We start from the raw sequence: 6,000 nt of genomic DNA on the forward strand, positions 1-6,000 counted from the left end.
ACCTGGAAGGAATGGGGGGGGGAGAGAACCTGGAAGTAGAACATAATGAGTAATAAGTGCACCATTTCCCCCCATCATTCCTTCATCATTCCTTCCATTGTCTCTAGGGCAACTACAAAGTGCTCCACTTTCTATCTTCTGAACTAGCTCTTTATAAATTTAAACTGTTCCAGGCATTCTTTCTTCGTATTGCAAAGAAAAGAGCTCTTCAATACCAATATGTAGAATAAGAGTTTGCTTTTCAAGCCCTGCTTCATAGGGAAAGCATACCTAATCTTTAAAGGTGCTATTTTTATTGCTTTTTATATTCTAACTTATTTGCTCAGTCTGAAGACTGTTCTGCTTTGAAATGGAAGCTTAAATGGCAGGGGTCAGATAGAATGGAAGAGCCAAGACATCATTTCAAACCACATTTAGATTGCTTAGATACTTGAAAATCAGGGCTAGTGATGGATAAACTCTTATTGGCTCACTGTGAAATTGGGCTCAGCAAACCACTAATTTCCAAGAATTCAGAAAACACCTTATTCTGTACTGAACTCCAGTTCTGAAACTCAGATGGAATTGCGTTTCTGATAATACTGGAGCAGGATGGGGTCTGAGAGCCTCCCTCTAGCCCCCGTACTCTCCTACCTTTCTGTACATCCCCAATTCTGTATCACTACCCCTTTAACCTGGCAGTGGTATAGGAGGAGGTCTTGCTGGAAGCCTCTCTGGGAGACCTCCCTCCTGCCCAGGCATCTTGGACTTTGCAAGAGCAATGTCCCAGGTATCAGGGACCCTTGGAAATATAGAGGCTATTCCCACAACCAGGCAAAAGTGGGCTAAGGGAGCCCAGCCCTGATTTGGCAGGTTGTGTGCCACCACAGGAGCCATGCGGCTGCCGGCGGCCAGCCCTCTAAAGATCCTTCTGTGAGCTTCCCTCCCATTGGCTGGTGTGGACTGTCCTTCCAGGGTTCGAGGAAGCCTGCACAGCTATTCCTGCTCTCTTTGCCAGCTCCCAGACTTGAGATTGTGATCATCTAGGAGTGCGCAGGGGCATAGAGGCAAGCTGCAGGTCTGTTGGACCTGTGGTTAGCCATTGTATCCAAAGGGGGCCATTGTGTCTGTCTGATATCCTTCAGACCTCCAGTTTGAGACCCTCAGTAGACTCGAGCCCTGTAATTATTTGAACCGCCCCCCGCCCCAAGTTCAGAAATTCTACTGTAGATATTTGGCTACCATTCTGTTTCCACAGTTCTTTGAATAACTGTCTCTGAAGCAAAAAATAGACTATTGCTTTACTAAACACGTTGCTGTGAATCAAACATCTGTATAAAGTATTCCTTGCTCCAACTTTGGGTTGATTTCTAAAATCTATCTTGCACTGTCCTTGATTTCTAATGAAAAATGTCTGTATTTTGCAACAAGTGGGAAGGGTACAAGGCAGCCCAATGTTATGAAAAATTAGCTTTCATACCTCAACAGTCAGCATTTACTGAAAACAATGCTGTCCCAGAATAATGTGTTGTACATCTTCCATAGATTATTCTCCTCTCCAAGATATAAAAAACAAAGTGGCAATCAGCTTGAAAGGCTGCCCATGGCAGATTTTTATACTCTCATTATCTATGGGCAGATACTGTGTCCAAAAATAGGTGATTTTACTCATCTGCACATACAGAAAGAGATCTGCTTTGAGTTGTGCCAGTTTTAGACAGGTACACATTCTGTGAGATCAATGGAAGTAATCATTTTGCATATGTGGACGATGAACCTTCTCCATTGCATCTGGAATTTTAAACCTTTTTTGGGGAAGTGCTGAATAGCAATATGCATAGAGATATATGGAATCCCCTTGAGATGTTTTTGCTAGTTTTATAAACTCTCTTTTGGCTTCCAGTCCTACATTCAGATAGTCTACCTGAGCAGGGACCTCCAGATTTGCTTCAAATTTTATTTGGGATTATATTTAGCATGCCATTTAAAAGTGCAGAATACCCTGTATGTTTGAAATGATGCAAACATTAATCCTGTTCTACACATGCAGCAGCCACCTAATGGCACAGCAGGAAATGACTTGCCTAGCAAGCATGAGGTTGCCGGTTTGAATCCCCACTGGTGTCTATATTGGGCAGCAGCGATATAGGAAGATGCTGAAAGGCATTATCTCATACTGCACGGGAGGAGGCAATGGTAAACCCCTCCTGTATTCTACCAAAGACAACCACGGGGCTCTGTGTGCGTCAGGAGTCGACACCGACTTGATGGCATACTTTACCTTACACATGCAGCAGAAGGAGCTGGTAATAAGATGTTAGGGAGCGAAGAAGGGGTAGAATATTCGGTATCATTTCAGATTGTTCCCTCATGGAAAAATCTTGCTGCAAATAGAAAAAAATGACACAACAGATTGTGGGCTGGATAGAACATGTCTTCTTTTCTGCTGTGGTAGAGGCCACACTTGGACATAATGTGAAACTGGAAGTAAACATGGCAGAGGTTGGAGTTTATCGTCATCCGAATACATGAAGCTGTAGTTTTGTCACCCAACCACGGCTCCATTTTTGCTTCCATCCTAATTGAACCTTTTGTTTGTAGTTAATTTCATTGCCAAAATTTCAGGTTCCAAAGGGCTGTTGTTTCATCCTAATTCTTCTGCCACCATCGCAGGGGCGTAGCAAGCCCTGAAGGGGCCCGTGTTGAAGAATTGAAGACGGGCCCCTCCCCGCTTTTTTTTTTTTGTGTGTGTGTCTTCATGTAAAGAGAGAGAAAGGAGGTTAGAGGGGAAAGAAACACTCTAACAAAACCCACCACCACCATGCAATACCCATGCAGTGATCAGTGCAAAAATACCCCCACAACAATTCAGCAGTTAGGCAGAAGTCCACATGGTAGCAAGTAAAAAGCAAACCACTTTTTCTTGAGAGGGTACTGGGCAGTTTAGATTCTAAAATCAGACTATTTGTTCATCTAGTGGTCCACATTTATCTACAGTGCCAAAGTTGCCCATCCCATCCATGACCAAAACTTAAGCCAGGAATACAAGCATAATAGTAAATATGCAGAGCAAGAAGTTCTGGATGGCTCATGCAAGTAAGCCAATGCTACTAACCTAGAGTAGGTGGTGTATGATGAACTCGGCTGTCTGCATTCAGAGCACAGGGCAGGGCAGGATTGTAGGGCTATTTGGGGGAGAAACAGGACTCAGATTAAGGCATTACAATGTTGATATTGCTAAATTTTACCATTAGCATTTTTGATGAGTGTGTCATTCTTATTTATTATTTTTACATTTTATATCCTGCTCTTCCTCCAAGGAGCCCAGAGCGGTGTACTACATACTTCGGCTCCTCCTCACAACAACCCTGTGAAGTAGGTTAGGCTGAGAGAGAAGTGACTGGCCCAGAGTCACCCAGCAAGTAACATGGCTGAATGGGGATTTGAACTCGGGTCTCCCCAGTCCTAGTCCAGCACTCTAGCCACTACACCATGCTGGCTCCCTCTTAAAATCTCATCTCTTTTGTCCATCTCCATTTTGTCCTCTTAAAATCTCATCTCCATACTCCCTTTCCCCAGATCTCTCCCCCTTTTTTCCTTTTCTAGTAGGAAGGGAAGAAGAAAACCACCTTGTTGTCTTTTCATTTGCCTCTGGGGAGGGTGCTGGGTGAGCAGCTATGTATGTGGCCATGGACCTAAAGCAGCCTGCTTCACTCTGCTTTATGGTGGGGCCAGTTCTGCTGGACTGCAGCATTTCAGAATGAGGTGGATGCTCATATGATTGAATGCTCTTCTGCACAAACAAATCCTTGCATACAGAGGTCTGGGAGAAAGGTTCTGGCTTTGCCTTTCGCAGGGGCTAGGGTCAGGGACATGGTGAGTCTCACTGCTGTTACAGACCCCCACCCCACCCCCGCAAATATTGTGCCCGCACCAGTTCCTTGCCTTCTCTGGTAGTCCTGCAGACTCGCTCCTCCGCGCGTGCTGCCCACCGCTGCTGCTTCTTCATGTGGATTGGTCGGATTGGAAAGGGAAAGGCTCCTTAGGGGGAGGGACCAGAAGGGAAGGTGCCCCTGCAGCCAAATGTTTCTTCCTTCCCCTGGCCGCCTCTCTAGGAAACTGGAGGTTCAGGAAGTGGTGGAACAGGCAGTCAAGTTGACAGATATCCGACCTCTCCTGCTGGAACTGCGGGTGGTCATCATCAGCGATGGGTTGGGGTGAGGGGTGTGTGGGGGTGTGGTGGCAGCGGCCCTGTGGCGGCAGTGGAGAGCGGAGAGCAGGGGATGCCCAAAGTGCCTGCCTTTGAAGTGGGGGGGGGGCAGGGGAGAGGCGGCGGCAGTGGCTTCTTGGGGGCAGTGGCCTGGGTTCTTTGAACCCTTTTGCACAATAGTAGCTCTGCCCCTGCACCATCGTAACCTGGGTTTTGTTCTCTAGCTCCTCCCAAAACAACAGAGGCCGGCCCAGAGGCATCCCAGAAAAAGGTCAGCTCTATGCCAGCTGTCTTGTTCACTGGCCGCCTCTTGGAGCTGGACCCCTGCCCTCCACCATCTCTGTACTCCTCCTACTGGTGCTTGGCAACAGGGATGCTGATTCTTAGAGTTCATTCATTTAATGGGAAAAACCACATTGGAGAAAGCCTGCTTTCCCCTGTGTCTTAGGGCCCCCATTGTCCATCTGCACAAAAAGGATGGGATGACAAGACGGGGGCAGCAAGAGGGGTCTCCAGCAGTTCAGGACAGCAGTGATTTGTGCACAAACACACGGGGCCCCAGTAACACTAGAAGTTGAACAACTAGGTTGTTTCCCCACAAAGGGCACACATGCCAGACCATTAGGGGAGTGATACCATTGCGCTTATCAGAAATACAGTACCAATGTACCAACCCCGTGGACAGCAGGGTTCCTATTATTGCTACATCTGGAATACACCTGTGGAAACCCTGGCTGTGGCAACCTTTCTGTAGTCCAGTCAACTATAGTGTAGAATACTTGTACATTTGAAATGATGCAAATATTAAACCTGTTCTACACATGCAGCAGAAGGAGCTGGTAATGAAGTGTTAGGGAGTGATGAAGGGGTAGAATGTGTTGCCCCACAAATCTGGTGTTTGTTTCTGTCCGTTGGACCTACTCATCAACAGTGGGACTTGTGTGCTGGAAGGTTGGGGGAAGCCAGCAAGTCAGGTTTTCTGTGACATTTCTCCTGTGCTGAAATTTCAAAGACAAGGGTTCCAAGGGTTTGGATGGGCAAAGCCCAACTTGTTCCGAGGAAGGGAGCAGTTGATTTCTTACATGCTTGGCACCAAGAGGGATTGAAGATTGGATATCTTACACAGACTACAACATGCACCTTGGCACACTGCCTGGCATGCAGGACCATAACTTGGAATTACCATAGAAAATGTGTTGACAGCTTCCATTTGGGGAGGGAGAAGAGACACATGCACAAGGGACCCTTCCATTCACAAAACTCTTGCTCTAGCGTGGCTGCTCAGCAAGGAATCCTTTAAAAGTGTTGCATGTATTGTCTGGTTGGGAAGCAGGGCATTGATTGCCCTGCATGTCTGAACAGTGTCTGTATTTGTAAAGTTCCCGTGGACAGCACTGCTCCCTCCAACTGTATAGAGGGATGCCTTTAAATCTGGATAGATAGATAGATAGATAGATAGATAGATAGATAGATATTCAGCCTTGGGCCCCCAGTTTGGAGGTACCCTGGACTGGTGCGGTACAGTATTATGAATTCTGGCAACTCCTGGGGAAGGGTCCCACAGCAACACTTTCCCCAGTCCCAGTGATTGCCGTGAACCAAGAGTCTAAGCACTCCCTCTGACAGTCTGGTCTCCCCGTAACACATATCCATGCTTTTTTTTTTTTTTTGCCCCACATGGTCATCTTCCTTTCCAGGGATTGCTCTAATCCACAGGTGCCCTGCCCCAGGATGCCCCACAGTGGCTGATTTACATATGCCACAACACCAGTCCTAGTCCAGCCTGTTTTCTTGTCATGGGATCCATCCCC

The sequence above is a fragment of the Hemicordylus capensis genome, chromosome 2 (genome assembly GCF_027244095.1).
Source record: "Hemicordylus capensis ecotype Gifberg chromosome 2, rHemCap1.1.pri, whole genome shotgun sequence".
NCBI lineage: Eukaryota > Metazoa > Chordata > Lepidosauria > Squamata > Cordylidae > Hemicordylus > Hemicordylus capensis.